General features: G+C 32.6%; 1 pseudogene across 1 annotated transcript in view; it reads right to left on the reverse strand.

The window, feature by feature from the left end:
• LOC143249589 (tyrosine-protein phosphatase Lar-like) overlaps positions 1–23,811 on the reverse strand; it is a 211,262-nt pseudogene that overhangs the window by 40,145 nt on the left and 147,306 nt on the right. The window contains exons 7-11 of the transcript XR_013027843.1: positions 12,918–13,028; positions 7,657–7,929; positions 5,423–5,710; positions 3,975–3,995; positions 1,445–1,545 (exon numbers count right to left, since the gene is read on the reverse strand). The product of XR_013027843.1 is annotated as a tyrosine-protein phosphatase Lar-like (transcript). The remainder of the gene's footprint in view (positions 1–1,444; positions 1,546–3,974; positions 3,996–5,422; positions 5,711–7,656; positions 7,930–12,917; positions 13,029–23,811) is intronic.

The following is a 23,811-nucleotide window of genomic DNA, read 5'->3' on the forward strand; positions in this document are numbered from 1 at the left end:
AAGAATCAAACATAAACAAATGCAAAATTAAAGAAGTCTTACTTATACAACAACTCAAGCCCAAAATAAACCAACACAAAGGAGCACCTCTATACCTATATTAATTAATATAATCAAACATCTATGCATGCCCTCTACATTCCTACACCCAGTTACACAACCCCCTTCAAACATGTGGTCAGCTGTTGGTCAGTTACCTCTTTCTTTCTTTGTGAACCTGACGATGACCGAAGAAGGTTGAAACGTTGTTTGCTCCTCTACATAACAAATTTTTTCAACCCAAACCAGCCGTTTTTACATATATAGAAAAATACTAAGTCTGGTTAAATGAAATGCACAACTGTGTAACCACTGTTTAGAAGATTAGATTTATTTGGAGGAATACTGAAAAATACAATATTATATGTGGTTAGAAACTGTTTATAAACTTTGAATGTCTAAAAGGAATAGAAATTAAGCTCTATAAAATTCCTTTCAACAATTAATTAGTTAATACTTGAAACTGTTGTTACTTGAAGTTCCATAATTACAGAATTGATGTAAAACAATAAAATTGCACATTTCACAAATATGTCATTTATTCACAACTATGAGTTTGTCACTGAAGACTTGATGATGCTTTTACTGGTGAAACAATTATTGTGAATAAATTATGTTGTTGTGAAACACACAATTGTCTTGTTTGTAATTAATTAGTTGCTTATTGAAGTCATATTGACTGTTTAATAACTTGCAAATTTAATTTATTTTTTATTTCAGAGGCAAAAAGACCTAAATTGTTAAGTCTGCACTAATGTCTGAAATCAGTATGACCATAATAAAAGCCTAATATCTGATATAGGAAGATGGTTCCAAATCTAGCACTCAACCCTGGTATTAGAAGATCCCTGACCTGTAATTATGTACTAAACTTTCTATTAGTAAAAATCTGTTCTAGAATAACCTGATGTTAGTATAGCACTAAATCTGAAATTCTGCATCACACCATTCTGTTGGTAGGATGCAGAACCATGTAAAGAATTGACACTACTAGGATCCCTGACCTGGAAGTTTTATGTACATAGAGTTCTAGGTCAGACTCCTGCACTACACCCTAATTTCAACAGGACCTTGTTCCAGAACATTATGTTAAACATTGTTGTTATTGTGGCCTGATTTGGAACCTTGCACTGAACTCTGTTGTCAACAGGATCCTGTTCCAGAGCCCTACAACAAATCCTAGATGTATGTAGGATCCTAATATTGAACCCTGCACTAAACCATGATATTAGTAACATACTGATTTAAAATATTGCACTGAATCCTGGCATTAGTAGGATCATGATAAAAACCTAGATCTAACCTTTGATTCTAACAGAACCCTGAATTATGCCAATACCTGTCATCAATTATCCAGGAAAAAGACTGTATTGGCATCAAACAGTGTCACCATCTTTATACTCACTGTAACTTGTCCATTAGGTTCTTTGGGAGGATCCCACTGTATGACAATTGTGCTTGAGCTCAAAGGACGAGCTTGGACATTTCTTGGTGCACTACCCGGCTCTGGAAAAAAAAAAGCCCAAATTTTGTGTGGTGAAAGAAAATAACAAAACATCTAATTACGACAAAAACTATAACATTTTTGGTTTGAAATGAAAATTGAGGATGATAGGCTTTCTTTTGAGTTAAAAATACAAATCATATAACAAAACATGACAGGAAATATAACACAACATTAAAATTAAAGGACAACAAGGGATCTTCTGGTCTATCTAGGCTGTCCTATACACTAAATTCAACTAAATACCCCAAAAAACACTTCAAAGTCAGCCCTTATCTTTCAAATAATTATCAAGCTTTCCTTTCAGTTAACTGCATCCACCACATCCAAAGACAACCTGTTTCAGAGGCCAACCACCTTGTTAGGAAAAAAAGGTGTATTAACTGAAGATGTCTTCCTTCCTACCAAACTTTGTGTGTGTTCCATAGTCTTACCATTAAATATGAAAAATGTTGATGCACCAACACTATCATCCTACTAAAGTCTTTCCAACAATTAAATGTACTTTCTGAAGTAAGGAACACAAGACTGAACACAATACTCCAAACATAGCCTAATGAATTACCTTGGCAACCTTTCAAATAGCTATTATTTTTGTCTAAGGCCAAAATATTTTGAGAGTTGTAATATGCCCTAATGAATTTACAATGCTAAAATCAGATGTTTGATTGTTTGATTCTCCTTGGTACACATAGAAGATAGCTTAAAAGCCATAAAAATCTCCTTAAAGAGTGGCAAGGTTGCTAACCCCTGACCTATGTCATGACATGACAGCATCTTTAGACTTGTAGTCAATATTTTGGTAGATAGAACCTAAAATCCTATTTGCTCTGCCACCAGCAACTGATTGATTTGATGGCTTAAGAGACTGATTAACCAAACATAAAGAAACATTTCTTCCATAACTTGTGATATCCTACATGCACTTAATAAAACTGAAAGCTATTTGCCATTTATTTACCCAATTCAACAAATAATCCAAATCCTTTTGTAAGGCATTGGCATCCACCTTACAGTCAGCAACACTCAAAACTTTAATGTTATCTATTGACCATTTCATAATCTATGATCACCAATGTAAAAAAACAACAACAAAGGTCCCAACAGTAACCCTGTGTTACACAACTCATTACATTAATCCAGTTTGATTGAACTCCATTTATAATAACCCTCTACTCTCTTTTAACTAGTCAGTTTTTTAACCAATGGCTCAACCTTTTCCACACTGATACTTTTCTTTAACAAGCCTTTTATGTGGTACTTTGTCAAACACTTCCTGAAAATCCGGATGCACCACATCCACATAAGTAGTAACCTCTTCAGAGTGTCAAAAGATTGATAAGTCAAGAATTTCCTCTAGTGAAACTATGCTGACTATCCAACAAAAGCTTAAACTTTGATTTTAAAAAAAACTTTGCAAAGCATCTTTTATTAGACTTTCAAAAACAAATGCATTTGTATACCTTCAGAGATGATGGGAAACAGGGTAGAAAAAAAACAACAATTATACATATTGATATCTGACAGGAATAAAGAAATAATACAACTGTTCGTGTAGATTGCAAAATAAAAATTGAAAACATAAAAACAATATCTTTATTCAAAAAGATGTAGTGAGTAGGTTTAATGGATAATAGCATTTTAAGATCAAAATATTTTGTTCTTAAAATAACAAAACAACAATTTTATAACTATTTACTCTCTTACTTTGAGAGCAATTTTAATTTAATTAAATGAATTGTTAAAAATTCAGTTCTTAAACATTTGGAAGTTTATTCAAACTTGTATACAACAATACAAAGAATATGATAGCTATGTATAATAGTACAGTGATATTCAGCATATATATCAGAAATTACATTATGATTTAAACATTTACAAATTACATAATTAATGAAAATAATAGCAAAATAACCACTCTTAAAGATATATTTGCACAACAACTGTATATCATATGTAATTTTTGAAATTTATAATGTATTTGTACTAAATCACTCTTAAATCCATTTACATAAACAACAAACTGAAACACATATTTTGTTAATCAATTATTGCAGATTTTAATTAATTATTGTTGGTTACCAAAAAAAAATGATCAGATGAAAAGTCTTAAAAAGTAATTTTTTTTACAGATTCATTTTAGCAAAAAAATAAAACCTCTTAGGTAAGTATGTTTCAAGCATTCTTCAACACTTTTATTTTAAAAAATCTGTGTTTCAAACATTGATACTAATTGTAGGTTTAAGAATTACATTAATGTAACAATATTTATAACAAAAACATTTTATAAATATACCCTGAGTGACATCTTTCTTGAAGCTTTTTCTATCAATTTCAGAAAGCAAAAAAAAAAACAACAAAAAAAAAACTAGCAGATAGAAGTGCTAGAATCATAGAAAGAGATTGAAAAAAGTGAAGGTGGAAAACTTACTGCTTGTTCCTGGTAGTTCCACTAGGGGGAAAATAAACAAGAAACAAAGTAGTGAAATGGTAGAGTGCTCGGAAAAGGAGGTTCTTAAAAAGCAGGTGGATTAAAAATCTATGTAAGATTTGAATTACTAGATTCCATTACTATCAGAAAATTCTTATTATAAATATTTCTATCTTTCAAAATGAAAGAAATATTTATATGTTATGTCCCTCATCCTCATGAAGAATTAGAATATAAACATTAAACACCATCTATCCCCACTTTAATTTTAATCATAAACTGTTAAGTATTTGCTAACATGTTTAATTAAATAAAAACTTGACAATGAAAAAGAATCAACTGCCTTGGACTATAACAGCTGAAATAAACACAAAATTCTAGGTCATTCTAAAGATTTAAGAAAGACAGTTTACTATTTATTATTAATAATTTTTGAGGTTTTTAAATGTAATCGTGCCAATACAAGAATTAAGTGGACAACTACTTTTAGTTTTGAACTAAACAGTAGATGGCACTAGTCAACTCATAAGGAAATATTGAACATTCCAATGCATTCACAACAGTAATATGTATGCATGTACTGTTCTTGAGAAAAGTGAATAATTTGAAAGCATTATAAAAAATTATGAATTTATGAGCACTAATAATTTGCATAACAAAACCATTTTCTCCTTGTGCAATTAAACTTCTACTTTACAATAAATGAAACTACATTAATTTTTAATACAAATAAAAAGAGATAAAACAATGCTCTTTCAGAAATCCTATACAAATAATTCCCAAGCCAAGAAATAATTATCATTACAAAAGTGTCACATACTAAAATTTTTAATTTTTTCTTTATTATTTTGATAATTTTTAACTTCATAACAACTTGAAAGGGTTTATTATATTAATAATTAATAAGCCTGAAAGGTCAGTAACACCACTTTTTACACAAATTGAAAATAAGTAATTTTTTTTTACTGATGATAATTAAGTATGATGAGGTGAGGAAAACATAAATGTAACTCATTTATGTTACATAATGTACAGTATTTAACTGTACATTAAACATTAACAGTTAACATGTTAGTTATTTAACACATAGTTAAACACTGGAAGATAAAAAGTGAGAAGCAATAGCAGACAAAAATACACATTTTCTGAATTACTGCAGTAGAACTGAACCAGTTCAAAGACATAAGAAGAAATTAATATAAGGAGATGGCTTGATAAAAACTGATCAACAAATACTACTAAAATATACATGTGAAATATGGAACAACAAAATACTAGTGACTCATCATATATATCTATATATCATGTCCTAAGAGAATTTTTCACCTACACTGCTTTTTATTAGAGGTTTAAAAAACAAACAAGTTCTAACGTTAATGAATATTTTCACAAATGTAACAAAATATAAAAGAATAACTTTAGCACACAGTAATGTTAACCTCACTCACTTGTTTCTCCTGTAGTGACCATAGCTGGTGTGCTGGGTGAGCCACGACCTATGGCATTAACAGCAATAACATAGAACTCATACTCTGTGTAAGGAAGGAGGTCTGACACAGTGTAAAACATTGTAACTATTCCACTGAGTTCACTATATTCCTGATTAGCCTGTTTAGGTTTATAGTGAATTACGTAATACTTAATGTTTTCTGCTCCAATGTCGTATGACCACGAAAGTCTGATGGATCTGGCTGTTACATCAGATATCCTAAGGTTTGTTGGAGGACGTGGAAGTGCTGAGAGGAAGACATTTATCAAGTTTACAAAGCACACAAGTTGAGTTTTTTTTTCTTCTAAATTTAAAAACTGTAAAAGTAACAAGCCATTTTAAAATACTAAAGTTCACAGGTTGATATGTTCAGTATAAGAGGGTATTGACAGATTAGTACTCATGCACCTGATTGACTGACTGACTGACCCCTTGGTGAACTGTATTTGATAATTGCATAATTATTTTACTTGCTCAAAAAGAAAGTCACAGTAGGGAATGATGTGAGCTTAAATCAAGTATTTCAGTGTTAACAATTTATTGAATTCTTTTTTATAAGAAAATGATTAATAAAAAAATACTCTGTAAGGGAAGGAGCAATGAAGAAATAAAATATTAGGTTAACACCTCACAAAAAAACCAAACTCATAATATAAACATGCAAATGATACCAGTACATGCAAGTTTCAAATGAACTGGGAAAACACATTGGCAATTAGGTGTTATGTTTGTTGTGTTGATTTAATATGAGGTTATCTTTAACATTAATCACATTTACAAATCTAATACTAACACTTATAATCCAACATTGCAAACATCTTTTAGAATGGTAGGAAAAAAAACATCAATCTTTCTTGAAAGCAACTCCAAATTTAGTGAGATTTCAGAGCTTGTCCATTCGGTTTCTTAGATGGTGTAATAAAACATCTCTGAATAGTTCAACTGCAATATGAGACATTGTTAACATGTTTCAGGATGTACTGGTCTTCCCCACAAAGTTATATCAATGTAAGTAGCATAGCATTTTAACTTCAAGTCATATTCTTCCATAAAAGTAAAGGTAACTTAATTTATCCATTATACATAAAATAATTTTTTTATGTATATAACTGATAAAGACAGTTATGCACAATAAAAAAGCATCCAGAAACAATGAAATTTTCTTAAAAGTTTCAAACTATTAAAATTATCTTGGCTTATGTTAGTATAAATCTAAAATCTATTGTGAAGGAAAGAGTTAAAGGGTATTATATTACAATATGATATGTATTCATGGTTCTCTTAACCACATCTAAACCTACTAAAACACCCACTACCATCAGTCATGGTTAAAAAAGTCAAATTCAAAGCATTCTTAGGTTTTCAACAAACAAGGGTATTCCATCATAAATAAACAAAAAACAGTGTAAATCTGAAGCTGTGCATCATTTTTCATTGTTCTTAACATCATTTCAATGTGCATAACATTGTAATGTTTTGTAACGAATAGCTTTTGGTCTGCAACCTATTTAGCATTGAACACCATGTACACAGTGGATATGCTGCCTGCAATTTTGAAATCCTAGATGAATTTAATGCCAGATGTCAAATTTCATTTCATCATATTTTACAGTTTGTATAGACTGAGAAGACAGTAGTATTTAGCAGCTGAGCTAATACTTTACACTAGAATGTTCAGTGATCTTTCATTTCTCCATTACATTGTATACTGTACATTTCAGTATGAAGAAGAAAGCTGAAATGCCTTAGATACTAAGCTATCAGTGATGACCTGAAAACCTTCAGCTTTTATCTCAGGTGACTGGAAAGATCTTATTAACCAAGACATTTCATATTATAGTTGTTAAAAGAGAATAGATGGTGAAATTACCTTTAAACTGTTAAAACAAAAGTCACTTGTGATAGAGGGTTTTTATTTTTAAAGTGGACATCTTTTATAAATATTCTATATACTGTAACTGACAATTACACACTCAGTAGCTACTCTTCTTCAAAAGTTCACAAGGTTTGTTTTTTTCTTGTAGCATTTTGATGTAAATTGATTGCTTATTGCCATTGTTAATCTTTACAAACCAAACAAAGCATTATGTCAGGGGATTCACATCTCAATTCTATGATGAGCTACATATTGCTATCTAGTGATATATCATTTCAGTACCCTTTGTAATACAACTGTACCTCAAACTTACTTACCCTGTACTAAAACTCCAGTGACAGTTTCAATGTTACCCAACTTAGAAGCTGCAACACAGGTATAGTTTGCAGATTCACGCACATTTTTTAACTGAAGCACATTCTTCCCCACAGGGAGAGCGTGATCTGGAGTTAAGTCTACTGAGCCTTTTCTCCACTTGACATAAGGCATTGGAGAACCTACAGCTACACAGGTTAGGTTCAGATCTGACCCTGGCATTACTTCATATACAGGTTCTGGAGGTATGGAGAAGTAAGGAGGAACTCTCCGCACTGAAGGGAAAGCATCATATGGTGTAAACAGAGATTTCATTTAAACATACATATCTGGAAATCTGAATTATTTATCTTTTAATATAATAAAATAAAAACAAAATAAATATATTCTCTAAATTAACAAGTGAAGCTTGGAACAGAGATGAAGCATTTATCTTGAGGGTAATGTGAGAAATAATAATCCGTGATGACAAGAAAACCTACTTGTAGAGAAAAATATATATCAAGCATAAAACTATGCTCACCAGATAAAATTAATGACGAATTAGACAAAATAAAACAATACTTCATCAACATCAATAAGTTTCCTCCACAAACCAAAAAAACATTATATGCACACACCTAGACAAAAAGCAAAATCAACTAACAAAAGTAAATATATCCTACGAATTAAAAAATCATGAACCCATAAATTGCTGTATATCATATATTCCTGACATCAGCAGAAAAATAACCAACATTTGGCAGAAACTAGTAACAAAATATGACATTTCAGTTAATACCAAATTTATTCAAAAACCAGGCACAAAACTAAGGTCTATACTATGTAAAAACTACACTAACAAACACCACATCAACATAATTTATAAAATACAATGTGATAATTGCCATGACTCCTATATTGGAGAAACAAGTAGAAAAATGAAAACCAAATTCAAAGAACACAAATAGTCACTTCACACGTTTTTGAACGCTACAAATCAAATAAACACAACATAACCATAAAAACACCCAAATACTAAATAAAGAAACAAACATAAACAAACGCAAAATTAAAGAAGACTTAATTATACAACAACTCAAGCTCAAAATAAATCATTATAAAGAAACACCTTTATACCTATATTAATAAATAGTCAAACATCTGAGCACGCCCTCTACATTTCTACACTCAATTACACAACTGCCTTCAAACATGTGGTCAGCTATCGTTCAGTTACTTCTTTCTTTCTTTGTGAACCTGACGATGACCAAAGAAGGTCGAAATGTTGTTCGCTCCTCTGGATAAAAAATTTACTCAACCCAAACCAGCCATTTTTACATATATATAATGTGAGAAATAGAGCAGTACATATTAGAAAACAATCTCTCTATCATAACTGGTTTTTTTTACTTGTTTTCAATTTGCAAGTCTTGTTGGCTTTTTTTATTTCTTCACTTTTTTCTCAAATAATAATGTTAACTCAAAGTTGAAGATTTTAATTCTTGAAGGAAAATAGGTTTCCAAAACTAAAAAAAATATACTTTAAAGTACACAAACAGTTCATAACTAAAAAAAAAAACTTATGTTAACCTCAAAACACAAACACAGTTACAAACAAGCAACACAAAGAGCACTAAATTTGCTTTACTTGAACTACTTACCTTCTAGATACCAATTTGAGCCATAGCTTACAATAATTGAAAGATTTTATCAGACTTACACTGATTTACGAATAAAACAAAACAGAAACATCCACATTACATCATTATAAAGCTGACAACAAAGATGATGTTGAGGAGACAGTGAGGGAAATTTTAAAATTAATCCCATTCAGTTATGACAGTTATTGTCTGACTTATACATAAAACATACAATATTTTAATATTTAGAATATAAACACATCTGTATGTACCTTAAAATGCGTGAAATAAGTTACGAGACTCACTTTCAATCTTTTCTGAAGTTACATGAAACTTGATACTGTTTAAAGTAAAGAACAAGAGCTACTTTTTATCCGTGTCCAAGCTATCTTTATTACAACATATGTGATTTGTGAATTTGTTATTTTTTTTTATTCAAAACTTTGCTGTTTAGTGAACAGTATCCTAAACACATCAGTGCCAGTTGATAAGGTGCTGCCTAACTCTCTGTGTAACCAAAGAAATCAAGTGTGACACACATTACTGTAGTCAGCATGATGTGAAGACAGAAGTAATTTCATACCTAAAATTATTTGTACAGGTTTGCCAAATTAAAGTATTTAACAGAAAGTAAACACTTCTCTCTGACAGGCATTAAAAGGACATGTTTAGAAAAACATAACAGATGAAAGTAATAAAAACCAAATAATAACGATGCAAAAATCAATAAAAGCATTTATAATAAAAAGAACAAATCATAATACAATAAAACTCTGTTTTGCCAGAGGTGGGCTGTAACACCATAATGCATTTTGTCTTGTCTCTTGGTAACATTATGGGTACCTATCCTCTAAACCCATTAGAAGCAGTACATTTCCCTACTGTAAGACCCTTGAAAACAGTGCACTTACCTCTTTCAAACCTATTATAAATAGTATAGATTCTCTTTTCAAATTTCCTTAGAAATTATATGGTTTCCTAATTAAACTCTTTAGAAACACTATGGTTCCTTACTCAAAATCCCTTAGCAACAGTATAGTTCCCTAATTAAAATGCTCCTAGAAGCAATACAGTTTTTCACTTGAAATAACTTAAAAACAACATGGTTCTCTATTCTAAGATTTTTAGATACAATATGGTGTTCACCTTTAAATTCCTTAGAAACACTATGGTCCTATACTCTAACACCTTAGAAACGGTGTGAGTAGCTTCCTTCAAAACTATTAAAAACAACATTTTTTCTACTCGAAACTTCTTAGAAGAGGAATGGTTCCTTAAAATAGTTTCAGAAAGGTTATTTAATCAACACCTCTTTGAAGCAGCATATTCCTCTAGTTTAAACCTATTAGTAGCAGTATGATTGATTGCTTGTTCAAAACTATTCAAAAATAGTATGTTTCTCTATTTAATCCTGTAGAAACATTGTCATTACCTGCTCCAAACCCATTTTATAAAAGCAGCTTCCAACTCAAAACTTCGTAGAAAGAGTACAGTTACCTAATTAAAACCCCATAGAAATAATGTGGCATGGTTTCCTATACAAAACTAGTCAAAAACGGTGTGATTTCCTTCTGCAAACCTCTTAAAAACAGTATGATTATTTCATCTAAAACCCTTTTTCTACTTCAGCCTTTGTGATGTATAACTAAGTACACGAATGATTACAATGGATAAGGTCACTACTGCCATCTGAAGGATTTGTTATAAAACATCAAAATAGACTATAAGATCCGGAAACGGGTGTGGCTATAAGAATTCTTTTCTTGCGTATTACTCTGAGAATATTCATGACAAAATGACTTAGGTAATATTAACGTGCATTTCATACCTTGATATCAGTAGTGATAACAGCATTAATACTGAACCATATCCGTGAAACATTAACATTAAACACAGGTAATAACAGTACGTACTATCCGCCCTTAGTAATAAAAGAAGGTGGGGTGGTGTAGAAAAACGTGATCGAATGCAAGTCGCAGTAATATTATTATATATCTCGTGTTCTGCGCAACTTTGTTACACATTTCCGGTGGTTTGCCGCCAATAAATCTGTTCATGTGATATTTTACGGTTAATAAGAAAAGTCGTACAACAATTTTTTCCTTTATTTCACATTACATTGTTCAATCGTTGTTTGCACTCTTTACAAAAAAAACTGTTCTTATTTTTTTACATTAAAATAACAATTATTTCTTTCTCAATAGCTACAATTTAGTTGAAAATTGTTGTTGCTTTAGTGCAATGCAACACAATGACCTACCTACACTCCGTTTACTGGAAAGCCAAACCTTGGATTTTAGCTTTAAAATCCGTTAACCTACTGCTTAAGTTAGAGATTTACTAAATTAACAGCTCCACAGTGGCACAGCGGGATGTCTGCGGACTTTCAACACTAACAACCGGGTTTCGATACCCATGGTGAGCAGAGCACAGGTAGCCTTTTGTACATTGTGCATAGCTTCAAACAAAGAAACAAACTCATCATGATTACAATCTAGAGACTGCGAAGCGTAGCGACAAAACTACACAGAGTACTATTTTCACATGGGAAGATAGCCAGCCAATAGCACCCATTACCAGCTCTTATCTGATCAAATAGTGAGACCTTATTGTCACTCTTGTAGTATAACCACAGCTATAAAGCATAGAGCTCGATTCTAGAGCAATGGACCGTGAACTTAGAACTATCAGATTTACACTGTGGTCAGGCTTACCAGTAAACCACACGTTCTAACAATTAAGCTGAAAGCTATCACGTTAACAGAAGAATTGTTTCTATGGTTTAAGAATTTCTGAGCAACAGAGAAAGTCAAGGGTGGTTTTTAGTTCAGATGGGGCTGGGGTAGTAAAATATAATTTGGGGTCACCCACCTAATAAATACAATGCATAAACATTTAATATTGCTTTTCGTTGGAGGACCTAAAGAGGCCGTGGCCCTGGTGCAGCTGCTTCTTCCCAACCCTTAACATGGTTCTGGGGAAAACATGTGAGATTCAAACTGCAACCCCCTGATTCACACTCTGGTCATGCTAACTACGTCCCATAACCTAAGCTGAGAGCTATTATCTTAAATGGTTGATCTTTTCTCTTATTTAAGTATTCTGAACAACAGGAACATTAAGGAAGGTTGAAGTTGGTAAAAATGTTTGGCAAAAAAAATCATTCATGCTGTGCATTTGGGACAAGTTAAACATTGAAACGTCTCTTGCAAAGTCAGTTACCTTCGTTAAGACGAGAAACTTCAAGTAAAAATGTGTCTCAGAACGGCTGGTATGGGTATTAACACTTTTACCAAAATAAAGTTATTTTGGTAAAAGTGTTAATAATACCAGCCGTCCTGAGATACAAAGTCAGCTACTGTCTAATTAGCCAGGAATAACGAGTGAGACTAGGCAAATGTTTCAGCTTCCTGGTCCATGGAGAAACTTAAAAGCAAAACTGAATGTAATTACATTAATTATCTCAGGCTTCAAAAGTGGTATAAAAGAGAGTGCAATTAAAGTAACCCCAGTAAGTTGTTTTCTTCATGCAAACAGGCAGATAAAAAAGTAAAATGAAATTCGAACAACCACGATCATACATTAACCATGTCACACTTATGTGACTGTTCGAAGGATCACGACACTTAATTATTTCTTACCTTTCACATACAAAGACGCTAGGTTGGAGAAAGAGGAACCCATGGAATTCTCGGCCACACATTGGTAGGTACCTTGGTCGTCTTCTTTAGCTTCGCTTATTTGTAGATACGCTACGAAGTAAGTATGAGTTACGTATCAACAAGTTTAAACTACTTTGAGCATTATGCTACTAATATTTAATATTAAAACCATAAATTAACTTGACACTATCCTCAACTTAAAATATAATTGGTTTGTGCAACTTTATCCATTACCTTAACTTACTGCGTGTTCAAGTCTTTGATGCCTAAGGATTTGGCCTTGTTTTATTCACATAGCAAATATGGTATATGTTAAGGAATTACTTGCCCCATTAATTATAGTATACGAAGGTTAAATTTGCCTGTGTTTAACGAATTAAAGTGGTTTCATTTAACATAGTATCCGTTCATGTTATCTTTATATAGCGAATTAGTTTCTTCCCTTACTAAAAAAAATAAATAAATTTATCCTTATCTAGCGAATTAGAATTATTTCACTTATCATGGTATTAATTTACTTTGTCTTTATCTAGCGAATTAATTGTTTAACTTGTCGTGGCAAAAGTTTAACTTGTCCTTATCTAGTGGATTACAGTCGTTTCACTTCCCATGGTAAAAATTTAGACTGTCTTTATATAACGGATTAGAGTTGTTTAAATTCCATGGCACAAATTTAGGTCGTTTTTTATTTAGCGGAGAGTTATTACCTAGTGGATTACAGCTGTCCTCACATAGCGGATTGGAGTTGTTACATTGCCACAGCACAGATTTACGTCGTCCTTATTTATCGGATTAGCGTTGTTTCACAAAAAAGCAATGATTTTAAATAGTTAACGTCTAGCTGACTAGAATTTTCATGGTCAAAGTTAAGCGAATTATAATTCTTCGCATTTTTTATTGCTGGATGCAAGTTTTACTGGCGTGACGGATTACAGTTTTTCTGGTTTTTTTCTCTATTTTACCAGAGCAGGGAAATAGGTTTAAAAAACAACTACTTTTTACGTGTCAGTTACCAGAACTTAACTACAGGCATGCCAATGACATTTATGAAAAAAAGAGGAAAAGGTATATAGCCTGGCACCAGAGGCGCCACAGCGCGGCTCAGCCGCGCCTGACTAAGGGGGGTCCATTTAAAAATATGGATGCTATTTGGTGTGATTTGGTGCAATCTGGGACATAATTTCTTTATGTTTTTTGACATTGCAATGTTGGAAAAGTACACAATATATATCATATAAAATAACAAAAGGAAATTAAAAGACTAAATCAAACTAATAAAAACTATAACTTTCATTTACAGTTTTTAGCAGATTGATTTATTCTTTTAATTTGCATTCATTTTTTAGAAGATATATCAAAATATCTAAAATTAACAAATAAAATAAAAAGTAAATAAATGAAATTTAAGATCGTTTATTTGCTATTTATTCAGTTTAATTTTTTTCTAAATCAAAATATAATATATTAGTAATATGAGTTAATAAAGCCAAAATAACTCAGTAAATATTTCAAATACAAATCATTTCATTATTATCCTTTTTTGTCATCAATAACATCATCATCATCATCATCAACTACTGGTATGCTGCCAATTAAATGTTTTACAGTCATTGCCAATAACTACTTCTCTGCTGCATATATTCCATACAATTTTCAAATCACATAAAATTACTCTTTTGACTAATCATGACTACCTACAGTTCAAATTGTTCATCTATGCAATCTTGTCATTATACTACTGGTACCTTAATGTCAGTGAATTTTCCATTCTTTCACAAATTGACAATACAAACTAAAACAACATATGAAGGAAAGCTATGACATTGCTTAAAAATTCAACTACTGATATGGTTCAATATTAAACTACTGATATCAGTGATATGCCTCAGAAATTAATTTTGTACAGTCACTGACATCAACAACTACTGCTCTGCTGCATGTATTCCATTAAAATTTCAAATTACTTAAAATTACTCTACATGACTACCTACAGTAAAACTTGTTCATCTACCTATACAATCTTGTCAGTAAATTACTGGTACCTCAATATCAGTATATTTTTCATTCTTTCACAATACAAACTGAAACAGCAAATCAAGGAAAGCTTTGACATTGCTTCAAAATAAAATTAATGATATGCTTTAAAATAAACCACTGGCACTGTATGCTGCAGATAATAATAATATGTTTTTCAGTCACTGATACCAACTTCTGCTCTGCTGCATAAATTACAGTCAAATTTCAAATCACTTAATTTCCTTTAATCAATCTTGGCTACTTTCCTCTTTCTCGAGACAAGGGTTTCCAGTGCTCTCTTCCGAGCTTTTTTTCTCTCCTTCTCTGAATGGGCAGCTCTCTGTGCCTCTGCGGCTTTCTGGACTTTTTCTTTAGCCAAGGTGGCTGGGCCAGATTTCACAGAACCATAGGCCTCAAGCCTTTCTGCCCTTTTCTTCTGATTCTCCCTCATACTTTGAAGCTGTTGATCTAATGTCCTTACACATTCTCTTGTCTACAGGATCAAAATGAACATCTTTCCTTTTAAACATTTCAATCGCTGTTGTTTCTTTGGAGCGTAGAGAATATTTTATCGTCTGGTATGCCCACGATACCAGACCACGAGACCTGAAACGAGACTGCCTCCAAGATGGCGGTCAGATTTTTTTTTTCTGCAATAAACATTGAAAAAATACGATTTCTCCTCAAAAACCACCTACCTGGCCCCCAAATCGCTCATATATTTTCTCCTCGAATTTACACGAATCTCGTGGGTGATCGTTGGCCGTTTGAAAACCGCGGAAATTCGCGTTTCAGCGGAAAAATTGCACGCATGTTACTAATACAGCTTCAACTTCTTACATTGTTATACCATTAATATTTTCTAGATATAACATTTCTACCACTTACACAGGGTTATTTCTAAGTTTATTCCTTTGAGTTACAAGTTAACATATGATAGTCCAACATAAATATAGCAGTAAACTATATAATATTGCTCAATTAATTTAGTTAAAATTTATTTCAGGTGATATCGAATCCCTTTCTGACAATATTATTCAAAACGTTTACCTACCAAATGTCGATATTAGTATTACTTTACTTTCGCAAAATATTCAAGAATGTTTGTTATGCGATTGGTAAATTACAGTTATTTCTTGCTTTTGTATACCAGCGTTACCTAGAGTGTTAGGTATATAACTGTAAAACGGCTATAATTTTGATGTGTACATTTCACCGAATACTTAGTTCAACTATACTTGTGTAACAGTTTCAGAGCAAGCAAGGGTCATACTATTACTCATAATATAGTATTTACGTAAACACAAATGTTGTTTCCCACCTGACTATAGCCTCACTTTTAATCAGTCCTTCGGTTTAAGATTAATTTCATATCTAATGAGATTGTGGGCTTCTGAGTGTACACATAAATTTACAAACTAATGAGATATGCACACAATAAACCAGTTAATGTTCACCTTGAACACTGCGTATAAAGATAACAATCCTGATTGAGATGATGCAGCCAAGAAGAAATATACAGCAGAAGGTTGAAAGATACCTAGAAGCTACACGAGTGAAAGACAGGAGACAGGAATGACTGAAACAGAACAGCCCTTGACATTTTATTATAGTTGTAATCAACACTAATGACTAGGTCTTGGAAAACGTAATTTTGTTTGCCCATTATAGGTCACCAACTGACAATTCGCAGCAGCGTCCCAACATTCGCAGTTGCTGTAATAATGAGAAACAAGTTATATAGTAACACTGGATAAAGGTGTTGTTATGATTATCAACGCACTCAGATATAAATAACTGCAAAAAAAGCAAGAAAAAATATCTAGAGACGAAATAGGGATTAAGTATTGACAATGAAACTGATAAAGTCCAGAACAAATTTCATCGTTTATCACCTAACAAATACTAATATCACTGTAAAATTACAGTATATTACCCCAAACAACTTTTAATATTAGCAAATAAACAATATATTTTGCAGAAAGCTTAATACAATAAATAACTGTAGGTTTTCTAAAATCGATTTCTATTTTTTTTTCTGCTTACAAGTGTTAGGTGATATAATACGTCATCGGCAGTTCTCTGGCAGATTTACCTGGTGGCACTCTCCTCTCCACGTAGCCACCCATAATTCAGCAGTGGAAGACTAGAGGGAAGGCATCACAAACTCTTAGGCTATTATTTTACCAACTAACATTGTATTACCCCCATATCTGATAGGGAAAGTATGATCGGCAACGGGGATTCTAACCCGCAACCCTATTATGTAAATTTTAGGAATAATACGATGCCGCTTTCATGTCATTTTGTAATATTGGCAAAGAAAATAAATGGCATGACAATAAGGAGGCTGATTTTCTGAAGTGAATTAAAAAACGGATGTGGTAAACCACGACAGAAGCAACAATAATCATGGTAAGGGTGTTTGTACGCTGAATGCCGTGACGACTTGTTGAGCCACAGATGGGCCAGAATTATAACAAAATTGATTTTTATCCACTGAATAAGGTGAATTCTGTTAAATCATGACAGAATAATCAGTCATCATAAAATAATGTTTGTTTTGCTGAACAAATATGTTTTTGAACCGTGACTGGATAGCACTAATCACTAGTGGTTAAAGTGTAAATTTGGGTCAATAGGACATTTCTCTCAGGAAACTTTAATTAAAGACCCAGTACAACGTCTTATTAAGCATAAACTGTATATTAGAGAACTCGATATCGGTTTTGATGACATCCAGCACTGTACGACCTTCAAAGACCCTGCGCGAGAAAGTCAAAAATGAGCTACACCTATTCGCTCCTATATCCACCAAATTGTGTATATTTAACCGCAATGCTAATCTTGCCAGTGAAGATCAGTTTTCGCGTATCATAAGATGATACTTATTCTTGTTCCCTTCGGAACTTTCAACATTATCGTTATAGTTCTCCTTAGCCCCTTGTTCCATATAGTTTGGGGGCTTACTTATTAATTACGGTCTTAGTTGGGAGATAGGGCCATCAGGAAACAGTCTTACTTTAACTACTAATCCTTATGGTAATGAAGTTTGTTTAGTGTACAAAGTTGAATACATTATTTTAACAATATTTTGATTATGCAAGTCAACAAGTCACAGCCGATACAAGGTCACGGTAAAATGGAACGTAGTAGAACAACATTTATAGATTATTCAGTATTACATGGGCAGTGTGATGTTTTCAGAAAGTTAGGTAATAGTTCTTTCCGAAACAAATACTTCCTATACTCAGGTCATAAAAATGTGTTCAGATCGGAGATTTACAACTTCCAAAACGGCAAAACTTAGTGGTAATAGGAAACAAAGGAGTTTGGATCAACTTTGGGAACAATCGCCTATAAATTTCTGCGTATGCGGAAAACCGTTGTTCTCCTACACTATAAGAATTATGAAAAGCAACAAGAAGGTATAGTGTGCTTTGGGCATGAAAGTTTTAAGATGAAGCATTTTTCATTGTAAACTTTCCTTCATGGCTATTGTTAAGATGCTCGGTTGTTAGCAAATGAGCTAACAACAATTTAACGTACTTAACCATCTGCAAGCCCAAGTTAAGAAAATTTGTACACTGAGCAGGGTAAAAAGTTTTAGAACCATGACTAGATAATGATCGTCACGATACTGGGATTTGCTTCATGAACAGAATAAATAGCTTTCTCAACATTAGCAAGACAGTGTAAAAGCCTGTTGAACAACCACAGAGACAATGAATTCATAATATAAAGGACTGGTTACAAAACTATAAAAACCTGTTGAACTTGGTAAGAGGCTATGATTGGAAAAGAGGTTATTCTGTTTACAAAACAAGCTAAAAACTCAAGAAATACTTTAAAGACGTCCTTGATTGAATCGAACTAATAACAAATAAAAACTTAAAGACAATAACAACAATCAGGTTATGTAGCATACTTTAACCAACTTCAAAGTTCATCGTGCAGATTAAGAAACGCCACGTAACTTTCTAAAGATACTTTGGTACACAAGAGAAACCATGATAACTAAACCTTAAGCATTATAAAGTGTGTGTGTGTGTGTGTGATGTCCGTTTAAAAATGTCGAATTGCTACACCTACCACCATCAAATTTGATATGTACCTAGGGCCCTCCAGGAGTTACATAAGTAGACAAGTTTTATTTGCTTATTGTTAAGTACAAAGGAACATAATGGAGCAATCTGTGCTGTGCCTACCCTTTCACAGAAATCTTGTTTTCTGAATTTTATTGTAAAACTATACAAGGGATATCTGCACTAGTTGTTCCTAACTTAGCAGTGTAAGACTAGAGAGAAGGCAGCTAGTAATCACCAACTCTTGGACTATTCTTTTACCAATGAATAGTAGGTTATAACGTTTCCACAGCTGAAAGGGTGAGCACATTTGTTGTGATGGGGATTCAAGCCCATGACCATCAGATTAAAAATTAAGCACCCTAACCACCTGGCCATGCATGACCAGATTTGATGAGAAGAGATTTTTAGTGATCTGAATCAAAATGGGTACATACCTTAAGGATCCCTGGGGAGAGACATAAAGATATAAGGGGGTTAGCATTAGGAGCTGACCTCTCTTATGTCATCTCTCAGGGATCTCTGTGTGCTCCCTGTGCTATTCTATTAATCTATACCTAACTTCAAAGAGTCACTCAGGGCACCCGGGTTGTGAAATAGAAACCAGCATTTGGATCTCGTTCCTTATACCACTTTCCATTGGCCTTTATATTTCCCAGACATTGAACAGGTATGTCACTTAGTTAAATAAACATGAAAATACACTAGTCTTGATTTTGAAGTTAGTATAATTTTCTCTCAGAAACAAGATATGCATTTTCATCTTTACAAATATAACAGTTACAAACATACTTTCAGTTTCAAAATATTGAGGTTCAATATTTAATAAAATAGAATAAATAAGAGTAGCTTCTGATTATAAATAATGCCTCTGACTTAAATTAATGGGGTCTGTAAGCCTAAGCACAACAATAAAGACTAAATAACTAAAACAGATGATGGGTATTTCATATCTTTAAGCAATGATTTAGCTTGAGGCAATAGTGGAGAAAGAATAAGACACATGAATAATTAATAAAATGCCATTTGTTATTCCATTTTCACTAAAGCAATATCAAAAAGTGGGTTACTCATATTGAATTTTTCAGATAAGCAAATACTAAATTGAATAAAGTTCTTAAGTATTTAAAACATACAATACAAATATCTTCAAGTCACAAATTGTTATTGTAATTTACAAAACAACCCACCTTTCATTATTCCTAACTTTATAACTATCAAGATATATACTGGTTTTTCATTTATTTTTGAAATTTCCATACAAAGTGATAAAGGTAGTATCTGCATACAACTGTCTCTGATTTTGATCTGACATCTCTAATGCTTCTGATTTTCGGTTTTAACCAATAAACACAGACAAACACCTCTGACAAAAATAAAAACAAAACATGATATCATTGTCTTTCTGATAGACACTAGAATAACACCAGGAATGATTATCCAGTTCACACCAATGTCCGCAATTTCCACTTACTGTAGCAGTAAACAACAGTTCTATTACAGGGTTTGTCTGTACACAAAATTGAACTAGATTCCATGACTTACTTTTACCATATTCAATGATTTTTCATTATTTATCTATCCATTTATTAATGAGTTTTCAGGATTTTTATATAGCTCAAACATACATATATAGTAAAAATACACAAAAGAGACTCAGTGACATACACATTTCTTCAAGTCAGAATTCTCCAAGACAAATTAACACCAATATCAAAGGATAAGAACCTCAAAATAAGTCACTACCTAATAAGTTACATCAATGTATAATATGATGTCATTCTGCATCCATTCATTATATGTCTTTCTGACATTCTCATAGTAACTGTTATTCAAAATATCAAAATAATAGCAATCAAAATGTTCACATCAAATGGCTAGGTTCAGTATTATTTGATATTTTTGATTCAGTTTTCAGCTGTTCCTCCAAACTGCTGATTTTATTTATATTTAAAAGGTTGAACAGTAATGTAACAGTCATTATGTTGTACCCAAAGACACTCTCAAGTCATTGTTATAACATCATTGTGACAGACTGGACTTAACATATCAAATACACTTTTTTTTTCAGTTTTTCCTTTAATCTTTGGATTGTAATATCCAGATATATTTCATCTTTCTTTTCAGTAGCTGCCTATCTTATTGCATTAGAATCAATAATTAATGATTTAATTTTCTGATTGGATTTTGCCATTTTAGATATTTGGTCAGTCTTGTCTATCACAACAGTTACATCTTCTTGTAGTCTGGTTTTTAGCTTTATTTTCACTTAATGGCTTTCTGTTTTGGGCCCAAAGACAGTACTTAAATTTTCTTTTTCTTATCTTCTAGATGCTGTCTGTATTTCTGTCTGGCTGCATCCTCTAGAAGAACTGGTGTTACTTTTAAATTAGACATACCACCAATTGAATCAATATTCTCTATCACTCTTCTCTGATCAACCAGAGAAACCTCTTGCATGTTTTCAACTATAATTTCTTTATTTATGGAGAACACCCACTTCACACTGGCTTGTCCATGAGATAGAATCAGTAGAAGTTTAAAAAACGTCCAAACTGTTCAGCTCTGACATGAGCATCTTTTTCTTACATAATTATGCAGGAATGAATCCACTGACTCATTCTTCAGTGGATCATAATCTCTAAAATAATGACAGTCAGAACTAGGTAAGGTTTTTCCACTGTCTATAAAGTCAGAGTATTATTCCTTGGCAATTTCAGTTGTCCCTTCATCCAGATCTTGTGTTTCAGTCAGTTTCTCTAACAGAATATTTAAGTTATGTTTGCAAACGTTTGGCTTATCAACAATTTTGTAAGGGTTAAGAAAGTCTAAATATCAAGCAAATGTAAAGTTTATCAGTGTTTTCTCAATTAAATGTTTCACAACAATTTTTGAAAATTCCTTACATTTCATTCAGAACTGCACGACTGATAATTCTGAAATATCCTGCATGTTTTGTAATATAGACTGGGTTTTAAACCCAAGAACAATCTTCTTGCAATTGATATGATTACTAGAGTCTTGCACATATATTTTTTAGGAGTTTTGTTGCACTTGAGCTGGCAGTACGTAAAATGTTATCTTTAGTAAATCATTTCATTAATTTCTTCATACACTGTTGAGAGTGACCACAGAGAATGGTGCCAGGGGATGTAAACTCTGAAATATTTCTAGAAATGGTGTTATAGTACTCGCTATGGTTTCAAAGAATGCCATTTGAGCCATGGTAAACTTATCTGACACTGCCTCTTTGATATGACTGGCGAGAAGGTTCATTCTTCTTTCCTTGCAAGCTTTAATATATTTAATTACATTTGGCCATATCTCAATAGTTCTTGCAGCAACAAGTCTATTTTCAAGTCAACAATGGCCACAAAAGTTAATTGTGAAGACTGATGATCCAGTAATAGTTAAGCAGTCATTCCTTCATGCTGGGCTATCTTTGAATAACTAGTAAAAATGGTTGTGAACTGTATCAAGTACACAGATTCCAATGTGATGCAGTCTAAGACTCCTTTATTTTATCACATAATAAGGAATGTAGCTTTCAGTTCACTGTTGGTCCATCCATGGAAAAAATGGATACTCCTCTTCATTCCAATGTTTCAAATGGATAACAATAACACAGGCAGCAGAACCTCAGTCCTGCCATGACCAATGAAAGCAGAGGTAAAGTATTGTGATACAATACAATCATCAACAGGATTCTAGTATTTGACATGAATGTTCACTTGCTTTTTAATAAAGCTAGTGTTACGAGATTCATCAAACAAGAGTACAATTTTATTCACTTGTTTCAAGCGTGTAGCCAAATTATTACCAAAATATGGACCAAGTCTTAAGCCTACGAGGTAAGTACACTCGTCTTTACCACATGTGAATTTTTTAGCTATACTGCTGTCAGAAAACATTTATTTAAATATTTCAGAAATATTATTACAACTATTTTGGCTAAAGTGGGATATCACACATTTTACAGCCCAAATAATTTCGGTTCTAAGTACATCTGTAGATGAAATGTTCTTAGTTATGTTAGCATGTGCATGCGTACTTGTACTGGGCACTTGGTTTGTCCTAAGTTAACAATAAACTACTGCGTAGATTGCTGTTCATATGATTCATGTAGTTTTATACTCTTTACAACCACGTGTGATTTAACGGCAGACTCACCCTTGTTTCCAAGGCTGAAAGTTTTTTTGCATACGTGCCATACGTATATCTGTAGGCTTCTCAAAACAAGTTCTACAGAGTTCATTCTCTTTCCAGTTCTTCTGATATTTACACTTCCCTGACATGACGTGAAAACAATTCTAAAACATGACCAAAGTGATTATCTTACGATACCAGGAGTTCCAGAACTACAAGAGATTCTTTTCATGCGTCTTAGCCATTTTCATACTTTTTTGAACAGTGCGCGGGAAAAACAGTAAGAGTCTGACAAAATGGTGAACACAACTATAAAACCAAACTGTCTTATATAAGCTTATCGCTGATTGGTGAACTTGAGGGTATGCTGGGCTTCGCAGATAATTGCCTTTATTTCATTTAGAAACTAAGTAAAAGTATGATGAATTCTTATTGGCCAAACACGATAGGAAAATACTACGTCGCCACATTTAGGGTTCAGTTTTGCCTGGAGATATTAGCGCTAAACGTTGTCAATGTTTTAATGGTATTTACTGACTTTATTTTGTTAAAACGTAAAATTTAACGACTTTCCATGATTTAAAAGTATTCTTTTAAAAACTTCCATGATTTTTCAGGTTTTCCAG

The sequence above is a fragment of the Tachypleus tridentatus genome, chromosome 4 (assembly GCF_004210375.1).
Source record: "Tachypleus tridentatus isolate NWPU-2018 chromosome 4, ASM421037v1, whole genome shotgun sequence".
NCBI lineage: Eukaryota > Metazoa > Arthropoda > Merostomata > Xiphosura > Limulidae > Tachypleus > Tachypleus tridentatus.